Source organism: Calonectris borealis, chromosome 16 (assembly GCF_964195595.1).
Source record: "Calonectris borealis chromosome 16, bCalBor7.hap1.2, whole genome shotgun sequence".
In the NCBI taxonomy this organism is placed as follows: domain Eukaryota; kingdom Metazoa; phylum Chordata; class Aves; order Procellariiformes; family Procellariidae; genus Calonectris; species Calonectris borealis.
This window is the reverse complement of record NC_134327.1, coordinates 10,917,945-10,934,743: the sequence shown is the minus strand read 5'-3', so window position 1 is coordinate 10,934,743 and position 16,799 is coordinate 10,917,945.

Genomic DNA, 16,799 nt, shown 5'->3' with positions numbered 1-16,799 from the left:
ACACATAGCTCAGAGAACATTTGATGAAGCAGACCGGCTCTTTTGCTCTTGCTTATTCACCACAGATATCCCCAGCAAGAGTGCCCAGAGCTACCAGAGAACCCTGTAAAGCAGTTGAGGCCAATTGCCAACATTTAGGCATAATTCAGGTCATCTCATACTAAAAAAAGAGTCCAGGACAAACTGCATCAAGTGCTACCTATTCCCCTTGCCCAGCCTCCCCTGGACCCCCACAACATCATGCCACTGGAACATGCTCTGTAGCACCTCTCCAGGAGATGCTGTGGTGCTCCAGAGCTCCCTCTCATCAGCTTCACAGCTAGTCCTAGCCTCCATTTAATAGATTAAAATAAATAATCATGATAACGAATTAATAACTAACTAATTGAGGTTTAGAAAGACCTAAAGACCAGCAAAATCATCACAGAGCTAAGGAGCTTTCCATAGCTTAGGTTTGAAAAAAAGTTGACACATGAATAATATTTAGCTTCTAATCCTCCTCTATCCCTTACTGAGTCTCAGTGAGAGAAATATACCTTTCCATCTCTCTTCTCTTTTAGATTTTGTAGTTTTCCTCATTAATCTTGTATTTTTCCTCAAGTGAGTCCAGCTCTGTTCCCATTCAGCCTCAAGGCTGGGACCCTGGGAAACATCTTCTGAATCTTCAACAAGTATTTGTCTCCCTCATCACAGTTCTTATTCCTCTCTTCCCTTAGGAAACCTAACCCATTAAAGATCAAGAATTTAATTCAACTCTTTTGAGCTCTTATTTATAGCATTTTCCCCTTCTTTCCCTCCTCATCTACACTGCATTTTTCTCAGTGTATTTTATTTTCACCAGCTGGCCTATCCTCTCAAAAACAACTTTCCAACTGTAGCTCCATCAAAGTTAATGGAGTTATCCTGCATTCGTAGGGAGAGTAAAGATCCCAGTTTTATACCTCTTTATTGTTTAATCAGTAAAAGCTGCAGTTTACAGGTTCTGCAATCTTTCAAGCTTTCCTTAATAAGGAGTACTTATGCTTGTCACAAAAACGTAACCTTAGGATTATACAAGAATAAAACTTTCTTTTGTCTTTTCTTCCAGGTGTCCATATGTCTGCAACGGGGAATCTGGCCAGCTTGCACAAACTGCCTTTCCTCCAAGAACTGCATATTGAGGCAAATTCCCAGCTTATTAAAAAATAGTTCTGTTATTTTGCCATCTTGTTTGTTCTACAATTCCACTCTATTTTTATTTTTTTTTATTTTGCCTCTGGCTTTTGGGGTAAAAAAAAAGAAAATAGAAAAGAAAAAAACCCCAAACCCCAAGAAATTCTTAAATATATCTCTATTTTGGGCTTCTCTGTGTCACAGAAAAAGCCTGTGTCACTTCCAAACTTCTGTAGGAATTGATAGGAAATCCCAATATTCAGATGTTATTTGTCCAGTAAAGAGCTGTTTGCGTGAAAAAGTTCATAGGAGTTTCCAAAAAAAACCTGAAAACCTTAAAGTACGTTATAAAGCTTCTCTTCAGCTTCTGACAGAAGTGCCTTAACTTCACTGTTGCTTAACTCTTTTCCAAAGTAAATTAAATCAGAACTGGAATGGCTAAAACTTGAGTAACGTTGCCCCAGTGTTTAATGTGGTCTAAACACTCAATTTCAAAATTTAGGTTAGTTGTTTTAGATTAGTTTTCCTGAGTGATTCCTGAGACAACTTTTCACTTCAATGGTGATTTTTTTTCCTACATGTTTGCCTCAGCTTATAGCTTCCAGGATGTTTTTCTAGATTTTGAAGGTAAAACCCAGTTACATTGAGATCCGGGAAACTGGTCCTTCAAACTAAAGGAAAATGTAATGGTCTGTGGATTAGTTCATGAAGACACTGAGTTGACCATGGCAACTTATTACATAGTTTTAATTACACTCCATCCTTCATTATTATTTTAAAGGAAAGGATTAACATACAGAGAGCAGAATGCCTTATATCCTTTCTTCTTTGAATGCTACAAAATAATTCTACAATTTAATTTTTTTTCCTAATATACGCTTGTGAAAAAATTGAAAAGACGGGGTAATATTTGATCATGAATCATCAAAATGGCACCCAGACTCCCTCCTCCAACACAACAGACAGTTGCGTAGCTATTTGCAACTTAATTGAATTTTGCAATGCAGTTTCACAACGCCACTTTCTACCGCTTCATTTTTAAGAATCTAGTTGCTTACTATTTAAAAATCCCAGTTAGGCTTCTGAGAGGAGGCTTTCAGTTCTGCCCGTTCCTGGCTTTTCATAATCTTTCACCGCACTATATCTCCTCCCTGCCCCAGGCTAAGCTATCTGCACAGCTCATCCAGGGATGTTGTTTGAGTAAGGGAGTTACACCTCCCAATCATAACACATTCTTACACATTCTTATCCTTTTACATCATGCAGCGAACCGACAGCCTGATTCAGTCATTGACAGCCTTTGGTGCCTCTTCGTTGCACAATGGTTATGGTTTTAATACGGCCTCCACGCTTTTCCTGCTCTACCATAGCAAGCCACAAAGACTCCTGTCCTCCAGCAGCAAACCATGCTGTTTTGGTAAACTTTTCAACCCTTCTGACATGCCGTAGAGCTGAATGGTGGGAAGAGCTTGTTATGTCTTAATGGCCTGAGTGGATTCAGCTTAGGGTTGGGTGTACGAGTGTTTATGGAAGGAAGAAAAGCAAAAAAAAGGGTTTTATGGAGAAGTATGATGTCACCCACATCACAGCCTATTTCTGGAACTAAGCTGTGAAACCCATGATACGTTTTTGACACATAAACGTTGCCAAGTAAAACTGATAATATAATTGTTAATACGGTCACAGCCAAACTGGTTTTCAGATAAGGAGTTAAACTCTTCTATGCAATATAGTGTTTGTGGAACGTAGCACCTAGTCGGTTCTATGCTTTCATTGGCTCTGGGATTACTTCCTATCGTATTTAAATAAAAAGACTAGATTATTGAGTACCATAAGAACAATGGATTGCTTAATGGTCTTGCGGCATTTATCTTAAGTCAATACAAAAGTTTTGAGTTCCTAAGCCTATGTCAAGGGCAGTGAAACAAGGGCCGCATTCACTGAATTAGTCATTTGTTTATTTTTTAATGCACATAAGTATCTTATTTTGGGGACTCAGATATACTTAGATGATTCAGTTAAATACAGATCAATTTTTCAAAAAATTGTGTCTGTCTGAGGAACAAAATCTGATAGAATATAGTAAAGGTTATTATGTGCAATTTGTTCTAGATAAGAGTAATGATCAAACAACTTCCTCGTCTCTTTGCCATAGTGCAAATTCCCCTGTGATAGAGGTCTATTTTGTATAGCATCCTTCATACGAGCTTTGTTCCTAAAAGCTTGACAGGGCTCCATAATATAATTATAGTGTTATTAGGAGTAAATAATACCAGAAAAGAAGAGATACTCTAGAAGTGTAGATATGGAAAGGAAGGGATAGGTTCAGATATGAAACAGAGAGAGACTGTAGCCCAGAAACATGTGAAAACTGCTGAAAGGGGCTCAGGACGCAGAAGGCCAGGACTGAAGGTGTGCAGGGAACAAGTGGGGGACTGAACAGTGAAGCTTGGGCTTGAAAAGCAAGTGGAGCATCTCCACCACCTGCAAAAACACAGACAGGCCAGATTTTAAGAGGTATTTAGGTGACCACTTAAAACTTTCAGAGAACCAGAAGTCTCCCTGGATCTTAAACTCCTATGTGCTCCTCAAAGGCTTATAATGTCCTTTTTACCATCTTTACAGACAGACACTTTTAAGTGTAAGGTTATAAAATCTTATAGTGTTCCATTTTTAAAATTGATGCTTTCTAATCCTTAACTTCTAAAATTTCTGATTAAAATGAAATAAAATTAATTTTTTCTCCTGGTCTGAAGTGGATCACTGCCGTTCATTTGCAGCTATGGCAAATTAACTCCACTATAGAAAGAAAAATAGGTCTTTGGTCAAGTGTTTCCTACAAACACAGAATAATCTCTCTTTACTGCTGACCACGCTGTGTTCTGACTTTGATGGTGTCTGAAGGTCCATGAACAATTCAGACAGGAACGATTTGTGTTGGTGTTATTCCCATTTCCTTGAAAACGGCTTTTCTGCGATGATATGAAGGCAGCAGCGCGGAGGCGATGCTGTGTTATCACTGCAGTGGGGTGCACGGGTCGTTGGAGGCTGGGCCAGACCCACGTGAGAGGATGGTGGTGCCTGTGCGGAGCCCCCTCAGCTACGGTGCGTTTTGCCGGCTGCTTGAGTGGCTTGCAGCACCAGCTTGCCGTCTTCACGTATCTTCAACAGACAACCTCCCTGCGGTGGAAAGCAATCTGATGGCGTGATCAGTGAGCTCCATCAGACCACATTGCATGTAGCTAAGGAAAGCACATCTAAGAACCACTTCTACCTCCTTGAGCCCAGTTCTTCCCCCCAGCTTGTCCCTTCACCTTGCCCAGAAATGCCGCAGGAGAGCTTGTCTTTCTCCTTTCCCCTGCTTAATATACAGTATCACACCATTTTACTAAACTAGCAGATAAGCTTCGACTCTGTTGTCCTCTGATTCCCTGCTTTGAGCCGGAGCTTTGACTAATTTTTCTACTGTACAGTGCAGTAGAAAAGTAGATTTATCTTTTGCTTTCTCAAGTAGCAGTTTCCCAAATAATGGGTCAGGGGCTGAATGGGAGCATGGAAGTGGGCTGCCAGAAGACATTTATATATATTGTTTTTCCTTACCAAAGACAGAACATGAATTCCAGAGGATTCAGTATTGCTGCCAACTCAGCATCAGCTCAATCCTAACCTTTACTGCACATCGAGCAGCCGTTGACCAGCTAATACCAGAGTGCAGCCTTGCCTGCCGAAGCTTGGATTTCTGTGTAATTGGTTCCCATGTTACTGAACTTACAAGGTCAAATTACTTCCCCTCGCCTTAGCAGGCACCTTTCCATGGGCAGGGTGCCGAGTCTGACAGCCATGCTCTCCCTTTCGATAAGACGTGGAGGACCAAGCTCATCCACCTGCATTCTTGGGGCTCCTTTCTCCTACTAGCTGGAGACCTTCAAGTCTAGGAGATTAGTTGCAGGCCTTCAAGTGCTAAGACCATAGGAAATGCTCATCACAAAGACTTGGGTAGCAGTTAGGCCAGAAGAAGGCAGACCTTATTAGAGAGGGGGATGGTCATTTGGAAAGCTTTATTTTTTTGTTGGTTCAGAGGAGGTTTGATAGGGGACGACACAGCTAATGTTGCAAAGCAGAGATGGAAAATGTGTGTTTATACCCTGAATATGAACTGCTCGTGCCAGATGTGGGAATCATAACATTTGTGGAAACAGGTGCTTGTTCGCTCCAGTGTTCACAGAAGGACTCTCTTCCCTACAAGAACCTCAGTTTGCAGTGAAAAGGCTATTTGTACATAAATAACTGCTACGCATGTTTCAGATTCCTAATGTCTATGAAGTTTCAATTACCCAGTAAAGGAGGGGAACAAAAAAAAAGAGTATCATGTGACCGATTCATTTAAGAAATTATGTGGCCCCTCAACACTTGGGGATCTGTGTGTAGCTGGCCCTGCTATGCTTGTTTTCCCCTTATTATTAACCTCTTTGTACAGATGGGGACCTGAGAAGTGAAAAGATGAAATGCAGTATGACAGCCAAGCAGGGAAACTGTGGCCGAGCCATGAAGACAACTCACATTTCCTGAGGAATAAACACTCAAGTCCATTTCTAAGTGACAGAGGAACTGGGCAGGGAAAACCCTGACCACAGAAAGTCAGAGATAAGGGAAACATCTTAAGGACTGGTGTAAAGGTAGCATGAACCTGTCTTGCTGTGTGATTAAATGATTCCCATCAGCGGCAGTGTCACAAACAGAAAACGTGGGCATTTCTGCCATTCCTCAGCCCTCGGCAGCCTGCTCTCTTCAGTACTTCTCAAGAGCCCCACCTCTCTCTGAGGAACTGGCAAAGGTCACAAAAATCAGCAGGAATTAAGGTTGGTCACGTTTGCCTTGTGAGCACAACAGGTAATTGATGTTGGGGGGGGGGGAAATAATCAGGAAGGAAAAGGTAAAAAAAAAGCAATCCCAAATATCAGTCTTGCCTCTGCCCTTGCTCCCCCATCTCCTGAGGTGCCCGGTGGCCAGTGTGGCAGTCAGCACCATGAATTCAGGATTGACCACCACCAGAAGGGTGGGAATTGCTGTCAGCAGCAGTGGCTTTCCAGGGTGGGTTTTTTCTTGGATGGAGAAAGTGTCTGCTTTGGCAGTGGCTGATATGTCTGACATGGCTCTCCCCCATCCCCACGTGTCCATCCTGCTCCTCTACCAAGAGCCAATTCCATCATTTGTGTGTCCATAGCCTAAAAACGTGGGCGGAGGCCACAATCAGGGAGAAGATACGAAGACAGGTAGGGTTGGTGGAAGGGAGGGTAGCATTGGTACCAGAGTAGTGGGGCTAAACCCCTTAAAAATAATTAACCAATTATCTCTGCCCAAACCGCCATTAGTAAACCAGTTACCACTGGACAGCCCCAAAAGGAGCGATTGCTTTGGGACAGCATGGACAGGCCACATGTTGGCAGGGGGCATTGCTGAACTGAGGCCACTTCCCAAGTCTCACCCACAACCTGGATGGAAATCTCTTCCTCCACGTGTCGGGGCAGGCTCCAGCGCTTCAGGTCAAAGGCAACGTCAGCTGAGCACAGGTTTCTATTCCACAGGAGTGTGGTGATCACGCTACTTTCTTGTGGCTGCGGATGGTGAAGAAGAAAATAATTCGATAATTCTGCAGAATGTTTTTATTGTCATGTCAACAAAATATTTTCTGCCTCCACAGACTGTGGAAGTACTTAGCATGCAGCATCCATCCAGTTTTGGAAAACACTTGAAAACCACCGACAGAATCTGCCTATTCCTTTTTTTAGCTACATAATGAAAAAGCAAACAAGAAATATGCTGATTCCCAAAACGAACTAATTTTTTTTTCTGAAGCAATTTAATTTTTTAGCTTTGATCTGATACCAGAACCCAAAGGACTTACTTGCTATTTCTAAATAATGAGTCTAATGTTTATGCTCTGAGCCTGAACTTTTCTGGTTTTGGAAAAAATGTGACTTTACATAAAAGTCCTTTGATTAAGAGATCTGCAGTCAGAGGAGTTTTCGATACAATAATGAAAAGGCCTTTCAGATCGCTAACTCGAACACTGCTCAGCACGATATTAGTCAAGAAGGAGAGAAGCCGACAGAACAATCACACTATTAGTCTTTGCTTTGCCAAGTGTTGTGTTAGTCATATTCCTGGTCAAATCTCCCAGAAGTGGCTAAGAGAAGCCTTACATCACATGGAGTGATGCATGCCTGATAAACGCACCCTGACCTGGGTGGTCTGTCGCACTGGCTCTCTCCTTTTATTGTTTTTTAACCCTGTTTCATTGAGGCTTTAGGAGGTGATTGCTGTACAGAGGGAAAGTGTTTGGAGGAGAAACAGAGGCTATTTTCTCTCACTATGGTCCAAATTCCCCTGCAGCAGGGATGGTACCTACAGCAGGCTACAGCAGGCTTTTCTTCCAAGCAAGATCACAGCGCAAAACACAGCACTTTCTTGCTTGCACAGTGAGGATCCCATTCCCTGCCCCACCGGAGCATGCAGACATTGGGCAAAAGGGCTGCCGTGCACCCATCTCTCCCTGGGCGCCAGGAGCACCCAACACCTGGGCTCATCCCAGCTCTCGCTGCTGCGAAGGTCACCCTGCCGCCCCAGTCCCCGCTTTCCTGGACGTGAGATGGAAAGAGTGACTTTGGCCCCTGCTAAGTAGGTTGATGTTTTGAAGCTGAATGCCTATGTTATTTATGCAGAACTGACACGTCTCTTTGTCCTGAGCCATGTGGCCCAGATTCCAGCCCTTGTATCTACAAAACATTACTCATGTGCGCGCTCCTCTTTCAAGTCCTTGATTCCAATGGGATTACTCACATGTGCATGCATACCGCGACTGTGCGCCTGATCGCAGCTCGCGTCTCTGCAAAGCGGGGGTAAATCCTGCTGCTTCCAGCTGATTTACACCAGTGTGCCGGAGATAAAAATCTGAAACAGGAGCGGCTCGCTGGGAAAAGAAAGATCAACCTGATACCTATTTCTCCTCCTTGTTCTCCTTCCACGTTTCCCATCTCCACTCTCATCGGGGCAGCCTGCGGGAAGGTCTGCTCCGCTGTACCACCAGGGCACTGCTGCATGCTAGGGGTTAAAATGAGAAGGCACTTTGTTTTTGGAGATTTATTGCTTTCCTCCTGCTATATTTGTAAAGCTCATCATTACAGTCAGCCATCCCCACCCCTGCAGCTGTCTGTACATTTTTTCTCTGGTTCTAGAGTTGTACTTTACTGAGGAAATTATAATTATTAAAACACACAAGGTCATGCTCTAGATGAACTTGGAAACAGTTCAAATATGTTTCAGGTTTGAAACTATTTAGCAGCTATGGCCAAGTGGTGAGTTCATAACAGAAGAATGGTTAATTTCACACTTCAGATAACATTTCCCCCGGAAAGCGGTAAAGCATGTTGGTACAGAAATTATTGAAGGTCGAAAAGACTGGAGACACATAATCAGTCATTAGTCCCGATAATTAGATATTAAAGGCAGGCTCAGGGAGGGGGCAGAGTGGTTGTCCCTGAATGAGCCAGTGTCTGCCCCTTACCTTTAAATCACTCTTTTAAACTTTGTCATGTTCAGGAAGGCACCGTGACTTTGTGGACTTCTAGCATGGGACATCTCAAGAGCTACCCCACAAGTGGCTCTTCTCCCCCTGCTGCAGATGACAGACTTCTGGTTGCGTGTCACTGGACGACATCATTAGGCCATCACTAGAATTAAAATTTGCAAGCCATACACTGAAATAGCAGCGAATAAAACACCAACATCCCTCTCCCCGAGTTACCTTCCCCTGTGCATTGGAATGGTGGGAGGAAGGCAGTGGCCAGTGTTTGTGGCCTCCCCAGCGATCTGCATCAAAAATAATCCCTGCTTTTCCCTTGCAGACTGCGAAACGGATTTTGACAAAGCAAGTTTTGAAAGATCAAATCTCCTTCATGCAGACAGCAGCCTGCAATGGTTCTCTGTAAGCCTACATGAAATTTATGGCTAAAGCAGGTTGATCTTTATTGGTTTTCTTCCAAAACTCAGGCTCTCCCATGCAAACCACCCCTCCTCCATTAACCTGGATTTCAGTGTTGAGGTTTATCAGCAGCCCGTCAAAAAAATCACTTAAAAGAATGTTTCTCTTAAAAAAACCAAAACAAATCCCCCAAACTACCTCTGTCTTCCTGGGCACTGACATCCAAAAATGAATGCTAGATGTTACAAATCCTTCCTCAGCAGCTTTCCCCTAGAAACAGCAGCAGCCAGGGTCACCCAGACAGCCTCAGCCGTGCCCCCAGGTCCCCAGTCTCATCCTGCACCAGGGAAAAACACACTGGACATTTGAAGTTTGCAGCTGGAGTTGTGAAAATCTACTCAACAGAAAACCAGGAGGTGACCGACTTTATGAGCACATGTGAGAGGCATGTGTTACTGCCACCTGCATGTCCCACCGCCATGACTGGGGGTGACATTGGACTCCAGTCTGTGGCTTTGGGGGAATCAGTGACACCCTTGGCTGCTGAGGTGGGGGGGAAAGGTGATGCTTTATCTGGGTTATTGCCCTTGCTAAGGGTCTTTTATTTTCTCAGCTGTGCACAGCTATGGACATGCCCGCAGACTGTCTCTGAATCATGTCCCGGTGCTGGCTATTCAGCTGCACAGCAAGGAGGTCACGAGGCTGAGCCTTACCTCTGAATTTTCCTTCTTTCCCAGGTATCATATTTTATTTTTAATTTAGAAAGATCTTGCTCATGTCTTTGTGGGGGAAAAAAAAAAAAAGGAATGGCAGTGAGCGTTCAACACTAGTTTCATTTTTCATCACCATTATCAAGGTTTGGATTTTAACTTTGGAATGTCCTTATCTAAAATGAAATCAAATAAGCACTTTGTGGCAGGGGGTCCTACGCTCTCTCCTCACCTAAGGGAGCTTGTGCAATGCCCCACTGCTGCATGCTTGAATCAGTTCACCTGAGTTAACACATTAGTGTGTTGTGCATGCACATATGGCTGGTAACATATATTATCCATGCTCAAAGGTTCACCAGAGCAGGCTTCCCAACCTCCGGGTACAGATAAGGATGGCTGTAGTTAAGGGTGCAGTTAAGCTCATGGACAGATACCCAAGCAAAGTGAAATACATGTAAAATCCAAAGCATATTTTTAATGACCCTAGTGTGGCACATGGCAGGACACAAGCAGAACCCCATCCTCATGATTCACACAAAAGCAAGCTCTGCAGAACAGCAAGCCTGGCTCTCACACAGCTCTGACCGTGGTGTGAGGACCTGGGAAAGGCTTTCACTTCATCCAGCCTCATGACCCATGTTCTTCTATAGCATGTTACCAACTCTAGCTTCTGTGAGAAGCTGGACGCAGGAAGTGCACAAGGACCTGCAGAAGACCTAAACCCACCACATGACCAGACCACCCAGATGGGCTGTGTGTTTGTTGTACCCACAACATGGACAACTGGCAAGTTGGAACTGGAGAGCGGCCTTGGGCCTGGGCTTACTTGCAAATATGGATGCAGACACCTAGTTTTCTCCCAACCCCTTTCAGACTGTGAGAGCTCACAAACAAAAGCAAGCTGATTCCTGCCTCCGCTTCTACCACACGAGGGATGGACAGAACGAGCCCAAGCGTTATGTCATCTGCTCTCCGTGGGGTGGGGAGAGCTCGGTTGAATCCCACGCTCGCATTTGGGAGGGCTGGCAGCCCTCTAGTTTCTCAGCAGCTTCCAGGCTTTCTTTTTATCCTGAACCTAATGGGTGAATGGCAGCAGAGTTCATGAGGATTTTCAAATGAGCTCAGAGGAGCTTGTTCATGAGAATTTGAATCCTTGGCAAATAGCCCACAATAGCTGATATTTTTCCAGTTTATGGGGGAGAGTTTTCCAGCTATGCGTATTTTTTAACTCCCATAACTGACACATTATTTTAATGCTAATTCCTCTGCATCCCCTTTGGAACCATGTGCACTCTTTGGAAGGACACATGCCATGTCTGAAAGATTCATGGGCTTTTCACATGGGTGTCCTCTCACTCACTCCCATGCATGAAGTTTGGCTCCTGGATAACTTAAATGGTTTGCGTGGGAAGCGGAGCTGCCACAGGTTGGCAAAATGAAATGCTGAAAACTCTAGGTAGTGGGTTAATGGCATATTGAATTTAGTAGTTAAAGGACCTGACATACCAAATAAATAAAAATAAGAAAAAAGGGAGAGGAGCGAGAGGAAGCAAAAGACAGGTCCCTATCAGGCACTTGTTGACGTTGCTCTCCTGACCAGTTGGCTATAGACTGCGGTGAACCTGCTGCCCATCTGCACCCACACCTCAGTATCGCCCGGGCTGCATGTTGTTGTCTGAGTAAATCTTGCTGCTTTTGTCTTTTATAAACATTGGGGCTATTATCTTCAATATTTCACCCTCATGTCATTGAAGAAGAATGTTCTGAAAATGAACCACTGAAGACTATAGGCTTTATAAATACCAAGAGCCAAGAGTCAGCTCTCGTGTAAATCCATTGCCTTGGATAGAGTTACTGCAAGGGTGATGCCCCCCCCCCCCATCTTAATCAGTACCATTTCACTCTAATTTCTGTAATAGTTTGGAAGTAGCGCTGGGAAAAGCTCTAGCTGTCTTTTTTTTTTTTTTTTTTTTTTGGCAAAAATGTGGATTTAGCAACATGAAAACGTTTTGTGAATTTGCCTCATTTCTGCTGAATTGTTCCTGCTGAGGCAAACAAACAAACATTCAGAAAAAGCACCCTTCAAAACAGAATGTTTTGATTTTCCAGTCAGAACAAATATCTTAACACTTGCCACCATCCTTAATGCCAATTAAAAAAATAAAATTTTAATGAAATTTCTCAAACTTGAGGGGAAACGTAACATTTTGTCCCAGACAAGCTATTCTGTTGGTCTCAGAACTAACTGTAAAATTTATTTGCTTTTTCAGCTTGCTAAAATACATAAATCTTTGTTTTCTGAGTTGATCCATTAATTTCAATATTGATTTACAAAATTGTCAGAGGCACAAACCAAGAATTAATAACAAGCAAATAAACAGTGATCTCATCCGACTCTACGCGGAAGGCTGGAAAGAGCACAAATGAGTGAACTGAGTTCAGGTGTTGACTTACACCACTACAAATTCAGTATGCAAGTGAGATGGGAAGATGAGACCATCTGGTCCAAAGACGACCTTCAGCAATATGCTGCCTTTACAATGCTGCTCCAGCTTTCAGAATTTTCCAGTTGTGACAGGGATCAGAATTCGCCTGTGCCATTTCAATATATTGATTTTAGACCTTCTCAGTTTGTGAAGGTTGCACCTAATCTGCTGTGTCATTTCTTTCCATCATGAGCAATAAGCAGAATTATGTCGGTACAGTGTCTCAGCAAGCCTTGGTCTCATCTCACTTTTACCGGCCTGAATCGTAACACGACTGCTATAATCAGGGTAGCTATATAAAAAAACCCTGGGGCAGTCATTTCTCTTTCTTCCAAAATCAGGGCTGGAAATTCAGCAGCAATCCCCTGATTTGGGAAAGGCTGCTTTTTCTTGGATTTCCTTGCATGCCAGGAACCAACTTGAAAGCCAAGACCTCACCCTGACTCACACACACAGGTTGCTTTGTTAATCAATATCAACGTTTCACTCCATTGCTTCTTCTTCCGGAAGCAATGAACCGACTACTTAAAGATGAAAAGTTGTACAAACTTGTACAAACAACACAATTTAAAGCACAATTTGCAATGCTTTAGTTCAAAACCAAAGATCTCCCCTTTGACTCACACCAAGGCTCCTTCAGTATCTCTCTTCTGCACTATATCCTTGGCAATTCCCACCAGCATACCTTGATGGCAAAGAATTTTCAAGATTTTCAAGTGGTGCATCACAAAACTTTTTTTTTTTTCATATCCGCATAACTTTTGGCATCTCACGTTCACAAACTGCTCGGTTGAAAATATGACTTTGTGTTTCATGGTCACCTTTAGTGGATTCTTTCAGGAGACTCAAACACCAAGAAAAGGTGAAAAATTGATGGATCTGGAGAGAACCATGGTGCAGATCTGAATGGGAATGCTGGCTTGTTGCCAAACATCAAAACTGCTATCACTGCATGCCCTTTATCCAGCACTGCCCTCTTCAAAGAATATCCCAGCCCCTTTGCAGCATAAATTATCAAGTTTACCTTGCATCATGCAAAAATACATGATGTGGATACAAATCTGATCTTGTTTACACTGCTGAGAGGCAAGACCCTCATCCATTGAAATTAAACTGCTATAAAAATAGTGTAAATGAAAGGGTGCTCTAGCCCTGTCTATTTTGGTAAGGGCTAAAAATACCATTAGTCTGTAAAATGATGGGCTACTATCTGCTTTCAGAAGAATACCTGGGTTTTCAGTTGGGCAGGTAAAATATTGGTCAAGTTGCAAGGACAAGATACTCCCGTGGCAGCTTCCTCCGTGGTTTCCAAGTTTCACATTCACTAGAAGAGCATGCTGGAGACAAGCATGGCAAAGAGGAAGTCTCTTTGGAGTCCATAGTCCAATGTAAGTTAACATGGCTCTGCCATTTCTCTATGGTCAATTTTGCATCAGAACAAAATGAGTCAATTTAACTCATTGAGGAGGTGCTGCTTTACATGTGGGACTAATTCAGAAATCAAGGGAGGGAACTACTTGCTTGCTGTGAGAAAATAAAGCTCCATTCAAGTTAATGGAGTTACACTAATTCACTTCCATGGGGATTTGTTCCCAGTTCTCAGAAGTATCAGCTCACAGTAGTTAATGGGCACTTTGGCATGGACTTAGGAAAGCCTCGGTATCATCCTGGTTAGTAGGTGGTGATATTAAAAATAAAACCAGGATAACATTGAACAGGTAAGCCATGATTTTAGTATTATTCAAGACATGTAATCTGCAAAATAATCAGTTTATTAAAAATATACTAGTACTGGATATTCCAGGTACAGTCTGTGTTGTGTCAGCCTGATGATATCTAAGTGGGTTATGCACTTCGTGACTTGTCAATCCATAGTCATTCTGCTGTTATAAAGCTCTAAAATTGATCCAGTTAACTTTATCATTATCTAAAGAAAGAACCTGAGTGGCTGAACAAAGTGCTCTGAACTCCATGGCTCCATCCATCATCTTGTCCTAAGGACCTTGCTGTCTTGCTTTCTTGGAACTGGCTCCTGTTCAGAAAGAGATTAAGCAGCAAGTCTTCAAAAGCAAGATAAAAAGCAGAACTATGGGCTGTGCTTGGCTTTGTTCAGCAACTTCTACCTCCCTTCTTTGGAGGAAGGAGGAATGGCTGAAGAAGCCTGGCGCTGCAGCCGAACAAGGCACGGGGTAGAAGAAATCACAGTCGGAGAGAATAGTATGCGCTGGCGTGCACTCAGTTACAACTGTGTTAACAAGCGGATGTTGTTCAGGGGAAACATGGTAATCAGGTTTATCTGCACGCTGTCCCTGTTTAGGTTTCACAGCCATGTCCCTTGTCCCTGCAGGAATTGGCTGAGACACCAGCTACTAACAATGGGAATAACCGGGCACCGTGCGCTCCTGGTGTCAGCCTGACCCTCCTTTACTCTTTTATCACTGTGTTAACTGAACATAGTTACGGTAAGAAAGTTCTAACACATCTAAACATTTCCTGCTGCCTGAAATACTTTCTCTCCAGTACAGATGAGACAAGAGCAAAACTGAGAGAAATCCCAAAGAAATTAGGAATTTCTAATGCCCTATGTGATAGCCAATCAGATAAGGTGTTCATTAAGGTCTTGCATGCTGGGAAGGGATATGACACAGAAGACTGGATGGTGCTTAGCAGTGTTTGATGTACAAAAAGGGAAATCTTTTGGGAAGGGTCACTTCTGTCTACTGAAAGAGCAGCAGTGACATTTATAAAGCAAACTAACAGCACAGCTAATGATATACATACACCAGTAAGTCATGTGATGGGCCTGATTTAAACGACACTCAACTAAATGGTGCTGCTTAGGACAGCCCCAGCTGCGTGACCCTCGTAGCCTTTCTGTCAGGATGCAGCAGTTGAGTGCACATTGCTGACTCGCAGCACTGGTGGGTGCTGGAAGGACTGTACAGCAAAAATTCCAGGCGTATAAAGGCACTGTTGCTCAGTTCAAGGCATAATATACTTCAATGCATTAAAAAAAAAAAAAAAAAAAAAGTAGGTGCAGCAGCCTAACCCTCACTTCCTCCTTGCTATCCAGTTTTGGGGGCTGAATTTTACCTAGCCCTCCCTGGGAAAGGGTGAGGCAGTTCCTACTGTGTCTGCCTGGTAGGCTGCTCTGTGTATGGTTTGGGTCGCAACTGATGACTAGTTTTCTCCTTGATGGATTAATATGGCCTCCTACAGTAATGGTTAAGGTGTCTGAGGAGGAAATGGGGATAAGGTCTACATCTTCCTTGAATGTGTTGTTCAGTTAGCTAAATGATAAATAGATCATCAGACACCTGTTAAAGTGTGATATAAGGCAATAGTCCATTAAATTGCCTTATTGATTTCTTCTGCTATTTGAACACCTTCCATGTAGACTCTCCAGGATATTCACAGCTCTTGGAGAAAGAGAGGATTCAGTTAAAAGCACAAATACTAGACAAAGGGCACACAGAAAAGATGTGTCTGAAGGATTTGTTCTGTCCTGAGCAAGGACAAAAGACTCCAAAGTTTCAAACCAAAGGATGTCTCCAGGGATGTCCAAGTCCAGTAGGATCTTGTCTCTCCTTATTTAAAAGCAGACACAAAATCCTGAAAGCATACCCCAGAGTTTCAGCTCTTACGTATTATTTTCATGTGTGATAATTGTGAACCTGGTTAAATGAGGCAGTTTCAGTAAGAGATTCCAGCGCTATTTCTTTCTGGTCCTTCCTGAATGATTTATATTAATTGTTCAGGAAAACCAGTATAAAAATACTGGTCCCTTGAGACTGCAGGCTTTGTGGCAGTCTCAAGCAGAGTACAAATAACTAGTTGTATATGGCTTAGCAGTGGGCATGCACTCTTATGCAATTCAAGTGGCCAGGAGCAGAGTATTTTACTCTTTCAGTTTAGGGCATCTGTCCAGGAATTACATGTTAAAGGGTTGAGAAATGAAATCCACTGGAGTAACTGATGTGCTGTTGTTGTTGGACTCGCAGGGAAAGATTTCAGCCAAGATTCCTCCTCAGACATAGAGATCAATTTAACTGATGGCTCCTTTCTTGGAATCATGTTGCATCGAACATTTGAACTGCAAACAGCTTTGTCTCTGAAACAGAGCTGCCGGATGGCCCGAGCATCGCACACAGGCACAGCTACTGGAGGGAAGGCTTTGCGTCGTGCGTGATGCAGTCGCGGATGCTTGGACTAAGTGCTCGGCCGAGGTAAACTGGCACGGTCCTACTCACTTCAATGATGTTATTGCAGTTCACAGTGGCTGTTTGATTTCTTCAGGGCTGCCTGGGGAAGGAAGGGCAGAGCATGGGGTTTGGGAGAGAAGTGGTGAATGGTTGTGGTGGAGTGATGTGCTGGGAGTTGCCTGCGATGGTGCAGTCTGGGCTGGTGGTTCATTGTTTGCCTCCAAGCAAAGGCAGCTGTAGGTGTTAGCACTGATAGACAGCCCTGCAC